The sequence below is a fragment of the Ambystoma mexicanum genome, chromosome 6q, assembly GCF_040938575.1.
Source record: "Ambystoma mexicanum isolate Mex_15411 chromosome 6q, UKY_AmexF1_1, whole genome shotgun sequence".
Classification (NCBI taxonomy): Eukaryota; Metazoa; Chordata; class Amphibia; order Caudata; family Ambystomatidae; genus Ambystoma; species Ambystoma mexicanum.
The window spans coordinates 1651013427-1651026575 of record NC_090937.1 but is presented as its reverse complement, the minus strand read 5'-3'; the positions used below and the strand labels follow the sequence as shown (position 1 = coordinate 1651026575).

Below are 13149 nucleotides of genomic sequence, written 5' to 3'. Positions count from 1 at the left end.
CCTGTCCTCATGCACCACTTGCCCCGTCCTCATGCACGACTTGCACCGTCCTCATGCACCACTTGCCCCGTCCTCATGCACCACTTGCCCTGTCCTCATGCACCACTCGCCCCGTCCTCATGCACCACTTGCCCTGTCCTCATGCACCACTTGCCCTGTCCTCATGCACCACTCGCCCCATCCTCATGCACCACTTGCCCTGTCCTCATGCACCACTTGCCCTTGCCCCGTCTTCATGCACCACTTGCCCTGTCCTCATGCACCACTCGCCCCGTCCTCATGCACCACTCGGCCCGTCCTCATGCACCACTTGCCCTGTCCTCATGCACCACTTGCCATGTCCCCATGCACCACTTGCCCCGTCCTCATGCACCACTTGCCCCGTCCTCATGCACCACTTGCACCGCCCTCATGCACCACTTGCCCTGTCCTCATGCACCACTTGCCCTGTCCTCATGCACCCTTCGCCCCGTCCTCCTGCACCACTTGCCCTGTTCTCATGCACCACTTGCCCTGTCCTCATGCACCACTTGCCATGTCCTCATGCACCACTTGCCCCTTCCTCATGCACCACTTGCCCTGTCCTCATGCACCATTTGCCCCGTCCTCATGCACCACTTGCACTGCCCTCATGCACCACTTGCCCTGTCCTCATGCACCACTTGCCCTGTCCTCATGCACCCCTCGCCCCGTCCTCCTGCACCACTTGCCCTGTCCTCATGCACCACTTGCCCTGTCCTCATGCACCACTTGCCCCGTCCTCATGCACGACTTGCACCATCCTCATGCACCACTTGCCCTGTCCTCATGGACCACTTGCCCTGTCCTCATGCACCACTCGCTTCGTCCTCATGCACCACTCGCCCCGTCCTCATGCACCACTTGCCCTGTCTTCATGCACCACTTGCCCCGTCCTCATGCACCACTTGCCCCGTCCTCATGCACAACTTGCACCGTCCTCATGCACCACTTGCCCTGTCCTCGTGCACCACTTGCCCTGTCCTCATGCACCACTCGCCCCGTCCTCATGCACCACTTGCCCTGTCCTCATGCACCACTTGCCCCATCCTCACGCACCACTTGCCCCATCCTCATGCACCACTTGCCCTGTCCTCATGCACCACTCGCCCCATCCTCACGCACCACTCGCCCCATCCTCATGCACCACTTGCCCCGTCCTCATGCACCACTTGCCCCATCCTCATGCACCACTTGCCCCGTCCTCATGCACCGATCGCTCGGATCTGCCAGGAATTAGGGGGGCTAATGGTACTTATGGGGGACAAACACACCCACATTCACAACACTGGGCTTGAGAGGCTTGACTTATGTCTGGGTAGATAGAGAAGGAGGGGGCCCCTGCAGAAGAGGAGGGGGGGTGCTCGGCTCTTCTGCACTGTCCAGGCATGGCCTGGTCTGCCTGGCGTGCAGCAGTTAACTCGCTGCATAGGCATGCCCTGGTCAGCCTGGCAGTGCAGCAGTTAACTCGCTGCATAGGCATGTCCTGGTCTGCCTGGCAGTGCAACAGTTAACTCGGTGCATAGGCATGCCCTGGTCAGCCTGGCAGTGCAGCAGTTAACTCGCTGCATAAGCATGCCCTGGTCAGCCTGGCAGTGCTTCAGTTAACTCGGTGCATAGGCATGCCCTGGTCAGCCTGGCAGTGCAGCAGTTAACTCGGTGCATAGGCATGCACTGGTCAGCCTGGCAGTGCAGCAGTTAACTCGCTGCATAAGCATGCCCTGGTCAGCCTGGCAGTGCAGCAGTTAACTCGCTGCATAAGCATGCCCTGGTCAGCCTGGCAGTGCTTCAGTTAACTCGGTGCATAGGCAGCCTGGCAGTGCAGTGCAGCAGTTAACTCGGTGCATAGGCATGCCCTGGTCAGCCTGGCAGTGCAGCAGTTAACTCGCAGCATAAGCATGCCCTGGTCAGCCTGGCAGTGCAGCAGTTAACTCGGTGCATAGGCATGCCCTAGTCAGCCTGGCAGTGCAGCAGTTAACTCGGTGCATAGGCATGCACTGGTCAGCCTGGCAGTGTAGCAGTTAACTCGCTGCATAGGCATGCACTGGTCAGCCTGGCAGTGCAGCAGTTAACTCAGTGCATAGGCATGCCCCGGTCAGCCTGGCAGTGCAGCAGTTCACTCGCTGCATAGGCATGCCCCGGTCAGCCTGGCAGTGCAGCAGTTCACTCGGTGCATAGGCATGCACTGGTCAGCCTGGCAGTGCAGCAGTTAACTCGGTGCATAGGCATGCCCTGGTCAGCCTGGCAGTGCAGCAGTTAACTCGGTGCATAGGCATGCCCTGGCCTGCCTGGCAGTGCAGCAGTTAACTCGGTGCATAGGCATGCCCTGGTCAGCCTGGCAGTGCAGCAGCTACCTCGGTGCATAGGCATGCCCTGGTCAGCCTGGCAGTGCAGCAGTTAACTCGTTGCATAGGCAGCCTGGCAGTGCAGTGCAGCAGTTAACTCGGTGCATAGGCAGCCTGGCAGTGCAGTGCAGCAGTTAACTCGCTGCATAAGCATGCACTGGTCAGCCTGGCAGTGCAGTGCAGCAGTTAACTCGGTGCATGGACATGCCCTGGTCAGCCTGGCAGTGCAGCAGTTAACTCGGTGCATAGGCATGCCCTGGTCTGCCTGGCAGTGCAGCAGTTAACTCGCTGAATAGGCATGCCCTGGTCAGCCTGGCAGTGCAGCAGTTAACTCGGTGCATAAGCATGCCCTGGTCAGCCTGGCAGTGCAGCAGTTAACTCGGTGCATAAGCATGCCCTGGTCAGCCTGGCAGTGCAGCAGTTAACTCGGTGCATAAGCATGCCCTGGCCTGCCTGGCAGTGCAGCAGTTAACTCGGTGCATAGGCATGCCCTGGTCAGCCTGGCAGTGCAGCAGCTACCTCGGTGCATAGGCATGCCCTGGTCTGCCTGGCAGTGCAGCAGTTAACTCGCTGCATAGGCATGCCCTGGTCAGCCTGGCAGTGCTTCAGTTAACTCGCTGCATAGGCATGCACTGGTCAGCCTGGCAGTGCTTCAGTTAACTCGCTGCATAGGCATGCCCTGGTCAGCCTGGCAGTGCAGCAGTTAACTCGCTGCATAGGCATGCCCTGGCCTGCCTGGCAGTGCAGCAGTTAACTCGCTGCATAGGCATGCCCTGGTCAGCCTGGCAGTGCAGCAGCTACCTCGGTGCATTTGGGAAGAGGGGCAACACATATTCCAAGCCTAAAAATGTGGAACTCATTCCATGCTTTTGGAAGTCAAAATACGTCCTTGCTTAAAAGTCTGGTAGTAAATGACACACACAACAAAAAAAACTGAAAGTCAATTGTTCGGAAATAGCTGTGGGTATAATTCTCCTACCTTATGTTTCCTAAAAATAAAATGGAGGAGAAACTAGTAATTGGATATAAAAAGTACCTGTCTGACCACAGCGAGTGTGTAAGAAGACATTGAGGTGTGTGGGATCCTGTGCCTGGAAGATGGGCGGCTTTTTCTGGACTTGAATACATAAAACAGGGGCTTCACTGAAGCTCTGCTTCATGCCAAGTCCTCCTCCACTTCCCTTCACTGCTCCCATCATGCCAAGGTGCCTGCCCGCTGCTTGCCTTGCCAGGGTGCCTGCCCGCTGCTTACCTTACCATCATCACCGCTCCCATCATGCCAGGGTGCCTGCCCGCTGCTTGCCTTACCATCATCACTGCTCCCATTGTGCCAGGGCGCTGGCCACGATTTGCCTTAACATCCCGGTCTCCAACCCAGGCCTCCCTATCGCTGACACCTATACCACCGCTTCCTCCAGGCAAACCCTCACCGACATCCTCTTTGTTGTTCCCTCGCCAGACCTATGGACTCTACATATCTTGCCTCTGTTGTCTCTCCCTTCTCTTCCTCTCCCATTAATGTTGCACCCGATGGGAGGCCCTCCTGGACCCCTTCTACTCCTCTAAGGTCATTATTGTTTACTTGAATGGTACCGTCTTGTTCCAAGGCCCTCAAGTCACCCTTCTCCCCTTTGATAGACGCTTCCCGCGCCTCATCAATGTCCTTTCTTCTCCAGCTGTCCCCTCTCCCCCCATGGCTTCCTTGCCTCCCCCTGCTGCCTCCTCCTTGGCTACTGTTAAGATGGATTTGTGAACTCTGTCATGGTGGGTCAGAGGTTCAGAAGGCCAGCCTAGTTTCTTGGAACAGGGAAACTTCTGGACAAGCCAGACCAATCAGGGTAGCGATGGAGGCGGTCAAGACTAGGTCTCAAGAGGGGTGAGGGTCACTGAAAGCCAGTAATGAGCACACAAAGCAAGGACGCTAACAAATCACTCCAGACAGGTGTTATATTAAAAATATAAACACATTTATTCCAAGGCCTTTGTAACATCGACCATAGTAAAGAATCACAGTAAAACTCCAATAAACCAACACATCACAAGCAATACAATACATATACAAGACCAAGGGGTCTAAAGAGTTAGAAACACGAAATATGCAGACCACCTAGATGGAGAGGAAAACAGGCAGTGCAATTAATCGTTAGACCCAGTTCGACATCAGAGGCCACCTAACTAGAAGGAAGTCCGAGCCCTACGAAGAGTGGGGCCTTGTGCTCAAAAGTACCTGCACACGCGGGTGCCAACGGGCAAAGGAGAGTCTCTTCAGGGAGATCAGGCAGTTCAGAGAGGTGAACAAAATGATGATGAACAGTTCCCCGCTACTCAAGCGCAGCCTCCACTTGTGGGCAGAAGCAGGCAGGAGTGCGGAAAAGGGTTGCTGTTTATGACAGCGATGGAAAGCCACAGGCTCCTGCGGGAGGGCGACCGGTTAGGGTATTGACTACTCACAGGTCCCCGATGCAGGCAGACCCAGGCTTCTCTGGTTCCATTTCGGTACTGGCAAGTTCAGATGCGATCAGCAGGATGTCTCGACGTCGTGTAGATTCCGCGACAGCAGGAGTCAGGGTCGAGGGTGTCCCAGATGCAGCGAACATGCACAGGTTTGTTACCACAGCAGGGCAACTCGGCAACCACGTGTATTCCGGTCCCACTTCAGACCTTGGAACGTCAAGTGTACGAATCGTGTGAGAGTGCCGAGGACTCGGAATTTAGCAGCAGCCAGACGGCGGTGACAGAGCAAGGTTCCTGTGTAGGCTGGTCAGTCCACTGGATGGCCCAGGGACGCTTCTGAAGGCTTACGTACAGGATTTGGTGAAGATGCCGAGAATAGTTGTTCCCACTATTCCAAAGGGTCGAAGTACTAATACAGGCCTTCTCGGTCAATCAGAGGCAGAGGGGTCTCACAGGACGACAGCAATGCAGGGTGCCAAACCTTCAGCGGGTCACCAGCGATTCCTCGACTCAGCTTCTTAGTTGCAGGATACTTGGCTCCTTATTCTTCGTGCCTGAGAACTCAGGAGATCGACCTGGTAGTGCTGTTTCCAGCCTCCTCTTATCCAGAGTTCCCTTCGCGCCAAAACGGAGAGGACCCAATGGGAGATCTGCTCACAAAACACTCACATCATACGTGGACCTATCAGGGACCACGGTGGTCCCAGGCATTCAAGACACACTAGACTCTCTGGCACCCAGGATGTGTATTGGGACCAGACATCCCATCCCACATCCTGCAGGCTCACACCACGCCTGTAGAATCCTGCGAAAGCATCTGTGTTTCGCAGGAAAGTACATGCCCAAATAAGGATGGCCCCGGGTCGGCTCGACCTGGGGAAGGTAAAGGGGCAAGACGGTCAGCGGACAGGACAAAGAACCTCGTGGTCTAGCCATTGTGGAAACCAGATCACCCATTTTGGCCAAACGCGAGAAGCGCGTTTAACAGGGCAAAAGGAAGCTCAAAACACAAAGAAATGATTGCTGCCACCAGTCCCATCCGTGACATACTTGCACAGTTCGTTATAAATCCATCAAGAGTTTTTAGGGCCTGTAGAAGACTAGAGACCCAAGAGTGCAGTAACTTAACTTACAGTGCCCTCTTGTGCCATGTTGCGCGAAAGCTGCAACATGAGAAAAGAACTACAGAAAACAACGTTTCCCGGTACTGACTGTCTTAAGGGCATGTCAGTTTCCCTGTGAGAATGGAGCGAAAGCCCAGAGGAGTGCGGCGGAAGGCTGCGTTTCTCTGGCAAAGTCTAGATCAGGGTGTAAAACAACAGCAAAAAGTTTGGGGGTTTCCACATGGAAGCAAAATTACCTACAATATGAAATCTTTCCTAACAGCTACCTTGCCCTCTCCTCCTTCCTCTTCTGCCCCCCTTTGGGCTGCCTCTACACCTCCGCAGGGCATACCTGTTGTACCCCTCCCCCGAAGTCTTTCTAGGACTGTAACCTTCTCTATATTGCAACTCTAAACTCTCGCTGCCGCCTCCTGGAGGAACTTGGCCTCGATATCCTCGGTCTCACCGAGACATGGTTCATGGCCATCTCTGTCATGAGCTTTGACACTCTCCTCCCTGATGGCTACAAGATCCTCTCCGCGCCCAGTTTCAACCATTCAGGAGGGGGTGTAGCCCTGATCTTCCTGAGTGGATTCCTGTCTCTGTCATTCCTACGCAGGCCTACTCATCCTTCAAATGCCTCGTCTGAAGGCTCTCTCTGTCTCCTGGCGATTCCCTTACTATGGCTACCATCTATTGGCCACCTGGTCAGATCTCCTCTTTCCTCTCTGAGTGGGCAGACCTCTCCTCTTTCCTCCTGGTCTTGACCACTTAACTCCTCCTTCTTGGAGACTTAAACATCCACCTGTATGATTCCTGTCCTTCCTCTGGACTCTTTTGTGACCTCTGCAACTCTTTCTCACTTTCTATTCTCCCCACTGGCCCGACTCACTCTGCAGGGCGCACTGTGGATGTTCTGATCTCTTCAGACCTCCCGCTTTCAATCCCTCTCACCACTCCTCACTCCTGGAGTGATCACTTTCTCCTTTCCTCCCAACTCACCCTCTCTACCCCTCAGGCCAAGCCAACTCCAGCATTGCCACCTACCTTCCTGGTTATCCAACCCATGATGCGTGGGTCAGTTGAGGCTTTCACCGCCACTTTCTCATCCACCCCTCCACATTTGGCTGACTTACACCCTGACACAACCCTTTCCCTGCTCCACTCTGCTATATCTGATACTCTCAATGTTCTTGCTCCTGTATTGAGGATCCACTTGAAGCCCAATGCCAAGTGCAACTCTTAACTATGACTCCGAACTTGTCACCCTTAAATGCAAGTGCTGGGTGCCTGAGAGGAAATGGTACGTTTCCAGCACACTCGCTGACAAACTGGCCTGCCGCCTTCTCCAAAGCTAATACCGGCTCTTTGGCAGCACCAAGACGAGAGTCCACATCCAAGCCTGCGTTTCTGTGGGATCTAACAACTTGGCCGAACTCTTTCAAATCAGCAAGGAGAGGGCCAATCCTGCTGCAGTCTCTACCTCTCCTGTCCTCTCCCAGGCCCTCTGCACGGCCCTAGCTTCTCATTTCATCTCGAAAAATCAGGACATCCTGTCCTCTCTCTCTTCCTCTCCCCCTCGTCCCTCTACTCTCTGCTCTTCCTCTGGCCCTACTCCAGCCACCTCTCCTCCCTCCTTCTCTGCCTTTCCCTTGTTCTCCCCAGATGAGGTGTGTAGACAAATCTGAGCTATGAAAGTCTCGTCAAAACAGGTCCACTCCTGTTCCTCCAAAACCATCCGGGGCCACATCGACACCCTGGCTCCTGCTCTGGCTGACTTCTGCAACCACTCCTTTGCCACTGCAGTGTTCCCTTCTCCTCTGAAGCACTCCCGTGTGCACCCTCTTTTTAAGAAACCCTCAGCCGCCCCTTCCTGCCTGGCTAACTATCACCCAATCTCCATCACTCCTTTCCTGGGCAAACTCCGGGAAAAGCTGGCCATTTCCCAGCTCAATCTCCACACTGAATCTGTTGGTTGTCTCTATGACCATCAGTCTGGCTTCAGAGCTGCCAGAAGCATGCCAGAAGCATGCCAGAAACATGGAAACTGCTCTCCTTAACATCCGTGAAGACCTGTTCTCCAACCTTGATACCAACACCCCCCGTGTCCTCATCTTACTTGATCCCTCTTCTGCATTTGACACAGTCAACCATGCCATCCTGCTCAACTGTCTCTGTGAGAACCTGGGTATCACCGATCAGGCCCTGGCGTGGCTGACCTCTTTCCTCTCCGATCTACCCTCCCAGGTTACCTGTGGTGTTCTCCAGGGGTGTAACCTCTCTCCCTGGCTGTTCAACCAATACCTGGCACTCCTTGCCCACCGCATTACTGCTTTCTGCTCCAACTTTCAGTGCTATGCGGATGACAATTAATTTTCAGGCTCCCTTCGGCCACCTCTTCTCCTTCTCTCATCTCTGACTGTCTACCATCCAGAAGTGGTGTGCCGCCAATGACCTCTGCCTTAATGCCAGTAAGACTGAGAGAAAGGGAAGGAGGAATTCAGAGAGTGGAGGAGGCCAACATTCAATGTCATATCATATTCACTTATCAAAGTGAGTGCGAAGGGTCGAGAGCAGCGTTGCACTGCTTTTATTTTTTTCTGAGTACGATTCCTCTACTTTTTATGACCATATTCACCATCCTTTCCAGAGGATTGGTGCATTCATGTCCCTGTACAAGTGGAGAGTTGCAATAGGAGCCTTAGTTACTAGTCACTTAGACTATTGCAGGGCCCCGGCCGCAACACCTGGTCACACGTTGCACCAGGCTGCTGCCTACCCTGACCCTGCCGAGACCACAGGTCCACTACTTGTTTTGGTGCACTTCTACCACGGCTACCACTGGTCATATTACACCCTCATGTCCTATCATGTCATGCCATGTGGCATGTTGCTTGTTTTGAGGTGCCTGCACAGATCCTTGATCCTTGAGGAGGGATATAGTGCAAAGTAGGGAGGGAGAAAGAATAAACACAGACAGAGAAAGGAGCCATGAGGGAGGGAAGGAGGAACCCAAAGAGTGGAGGAGGCCAAGATGTGATGTCATGTCGTGACTCATAATGTGCCCTGTGGCCGTCTCTAAGCACCAAGGGCTGAAAGGAGGAGGAGGGGGAGGAGGAGGAGGAGTAGAAGCGAAGGAAGGAGGAATCAGGAGGTGGAAGACGGCCACACCTGCAGTCTAGGCTTAGAGTGGCCGTAATTGCAGCTTGCGGGGTGCGCACGGTGATGACGTGGATAGGGGAGCCAGAGTGAAGGATACTTTGGTTGGAATAAACATAGACACAGTGGCAACTAGTTCCCAAACTCCCACAGCTCCTCGGAAACTAGGCCGCAATATATTTCCAAAGCAAGGTGAAAACTTCAGCAAATCCTGGCTACGGCAGCAAAGGAGCGAGCCATGGCTCTTCACAGCGACAAACAACGCGGGGAACTCGTGCTCTAAACTGGGGAAGGAGGCTCCCCAAACAGATGCCTGTCCCCCGCACATCTACAAAGACATCCTCAGCTTCTAAACATCAGCCTATTTCTTCCAGAAACTCCTTATTGGAAACTGGCAAAGGAGCAAGGCCTCTCAAAGGGCCTTCCTGAAAGCACTCCTGAGACGCACTTCACGAGCCCACATTCCGAGTCCCTGAACCGGGCTAACACCCTGGACACGCACACGCATGAGGGACATGGGTCCTGCGCTTCTGTTCTTTGTGGACACACGTGCATTGTTATTATCAAACAGACACACAATCACACACACATGAAACAGGCGTAACACCCACATGGGCTCTGCAGAGGCCCAGAGAGGAAGGCTTTATGCCCCTTCAGTGCCCACCTCTTCACCTCTGACCTCTCTTGAGTGCCACTGGTATCAAGGGCATGTTTATATATTCATTATTTTATTAATTATTTATTTATACCGCACCAGTAGGCCGTCGGCATCGGGCCGCACAATTACATGCAGGGAACAACCATTAAAGACAGGACAAGCAAGGTAGCTGATTCAAAGATAAAGGCGCGGGTACGAGCTACTTCAACATGTCTCTCAAAGTCAGTCTCTACGATGCATTCACTAGACGATGAACCCGAAGCAGGAAGCCTGAGCGCACTCAAGCACACAGGGGGACGGCTCCTGCATTCCAACATACCCTTAAAAGAGGGCTGGGGTCTGGGGGGGGGGAGCATATGTCTCGCATTCCTGCATGTCTTGTATTATTTACGCTGTAGCATATGGACCCAGAACAGCTCGTCTGGAACACTGCTTAACCTCTGTTGAGAGGCAGATGAATACGTCATCCATCGCTACTGCCCCTCCCCCGGCCCTATTAACACACTGGTGACAAGGCGGCAGTACTTGCTCTTTCCCAGGCAGATTTAACAGGATATGGACCTAATGTCACTAAAGATGGCGAGAATAAGCAAACTCACAGCGAAATGACACAGGTGCATGCAATAGACACAAAGCAAATATGCACTCACCACGAAGAAGGGACACAGCTCAAATATGCATTTATATCAATTGCATTCATCTAGACATGACGAACACTAACATAGGTAACTACCATTCACAACTGTATTGAGCCCCATGTTCATTTTTTAACTAAGCATGCTAGAAGTAACAGCCCCGTGATGCCCCTGGGCTGTAATGTGCGCTATAAAAATGTAAAAATAAATAAATAAATAAGCAATGCATAAGCTGAAAGCAACTTGAACGACACACGTACATAGACACGTGACAGTACTGAGCAGCCATCTTTTCCAAAATGGAAGCCGAAGCACGCATCGAAGTAAACGAGAGGCATCAAGGCTTCACAGAAAAACCAAGATGCTGAATTTGCTGAAAAATATATTTGTGCAGGGCACAGACAGTAGCTACGCAGACCCAGCCAAGGTTACTGAGAAATTATGGAGGGTCTAGACGACTCAGAGATAACACGCGAAAATAATTCCCAGGGCACATGCCATATATTCTTAGATTCATTAAAAGAACAAACAGTCTTTGAAGGCCAGGTGCAGAATATCTTACACTAACAACTTGATAGGTTGTGGATCAAGCAAGTCCCTAGTGAACGAAAAAGTAATAACGCTCATATTAAAATTATCAAAAATCCCCTTAAATTCAGGGGGAAATAATTCCAAATGTTCTCTCATCACGCATGACCCAACTAGAAGAACACTGTCCATTCATTAGCCCCAGACACAGATGGGGCACCTACCTTATGCCTAACGTATATTCCCAGACGTGAGGCACCTTGCAAGGTTAACTATAAAGAAGTCACACTGGCATGGCCTAGGAATTAGGCATAGTGTTTTTTGTTGTTGAAAGGAAAGCAGTTTGCAGATCTCTCTCCCGCTACTACCGTTTTGGCTCATGTTTTGACGATCTGTCATCTGCCCACGGGTGACCAGTATAATGCCAACCAGTCCGGACCCTCAATGTGAAGCCACCCAGTACTTGCCTATCATACACTCTGGCAATGACACGTATTCACTATTATCAATCTAGAGGTGGTTTTACGAGGAGCCATCAGAAATGTACCATCCAATTAAAAGACTAACCCATATGTAATACATACATATTCAATTCCCGGCACCAACCCCCATACCCTGTAGGTTATTGTAACTAAGAGTGCAGCATGACGTCAGTGATGATGACATTCTGGTTGCAATCTGTTGTTTTGTATGAGAACCTTTTGAGAGTTGCATGATTCAATGCTTGTATGCTGACCCTGCTTTATGTTGGATTGTTTTTAAAGCAGGTTTTGCCTTTCACTTTGACTATTACCGTTATTGAGTGCAGGATTTCCCGGCTTCTCATTCTCTGCTTAAACTGGGGTTTTCCAGACCATTCTAACACCTCTGTAGTTCTTTAAATCAGAAACATGGACTTAAATGTCATGCAAGAGAGACCCACTAAGCCCCTCCAGCCGGACAAGTTTAATCACTACTCCTGGCAATTTTGGCCGGTTATCAGTATTTATAAAGAGCACATCCACCAGAAGACATCTTTGCGCTAAGAACACAGCAGAGACGGCCAGCCCCACTAGAAAAGGTACGTTTTAAGGAATGCCTAAACACAAATGGTTCTCAGTGGCCCTGAGTGAAGGAGGCAGTGAGTTCCAAAGTTTGGCGGAGGCTACTTATGTGGTCTCCAGCTTCACCCCATCTTTCTCAGTGTCGTTGTTCCACTCTGACTTCCTTGGAGTTTTTTTAATGCTGTGTTGTGTTGGTGACCGGCATGTGTCCAGGCCATAACTGCTGAAGAGGGGCCACAAATGATCAAATAAATGTAGTCTGCCGCTTGGAGCTAGTCCATTCATTCCATACTTTCCTGTGGTTTGCACATGAAAAGTCTGTAACTTTACTGCTGCACGGGTTACAATGTATCTCAGTACCTTGCTCTGTTACTGTAACACTGGCTCCATGATCAATGCCCTGCAAAGATGCTATCAGTGCATAAAACGCCCTTGCTTGCTAATCCTGCACATCTGGAAATTCCAGAGCAGAGCAATATACAGAGGAACATTCTAGCACTTACTCTTTGCTAATCCCAACTTTCAAGGAATGTATTCAGCAGAACTACCGACCAAGGGCATCTCTAGTACCTATACAGCAATGACATGAGTTGGGACAGATCTTCCTGTCACCACCCGTCAGTCTTCGCCAAAGCAATTTCACCCAACAAGACATAGGGAAGAGCTTAGCCTTACAGCCAGAACCCAAAGGGTGATACCACCCCCTCAACAGGCACTGGAAGCTCATCAAGGAACAGGATCCCCCTGAAAAACACACCACTATGCTAACTCTTTCCTCTACACCAACCAACAAACAATAGAATGCAGCTATACCCCTCGATTAAATCGGTCTAGCTGCACCCATACTTATGCACCTCCGTGTTCACCTCAACAGTCTTTAGAACGCAGCTATACCCCTTGAAACTGGCCTAGCTGCACACATAGTCTCCTTCACAAACACCAGTGCCACCAGAATGCACATACTCAAGTTAATTGGTCTTGCTGCACACATTCTACTGATCTCACACAACCACCACATCACACCTAGCACTAGAATGCAGATACACACACTTATTCCAGAATGGCTGGACACATACTGAGTGCACCCAATCACATTTTACTACATTACTCCCTCCACTGACCTGGACTGTGGTCCCGAGGGCATTCAACCCACAGCACTTTGGAATCATACCAATGGTACAAGGCGCTAAACAAATGCCCAATAAC

The 13149-nt window shown here is 51.8% G+C and overlaps 1 protein-coding gene across 2 annotated transcripts in view; it reads right to left on the bottom strand.

The window, feature by feature from the left end:
* LOC138516982 (drebrin-like) overlaps positions 1-13149 on the bottom strand; it is a 716984-nt gene that overhangs the window by 536798 nt on the left and 167037 nt on the right. The window lies entirely within an intron of this gene.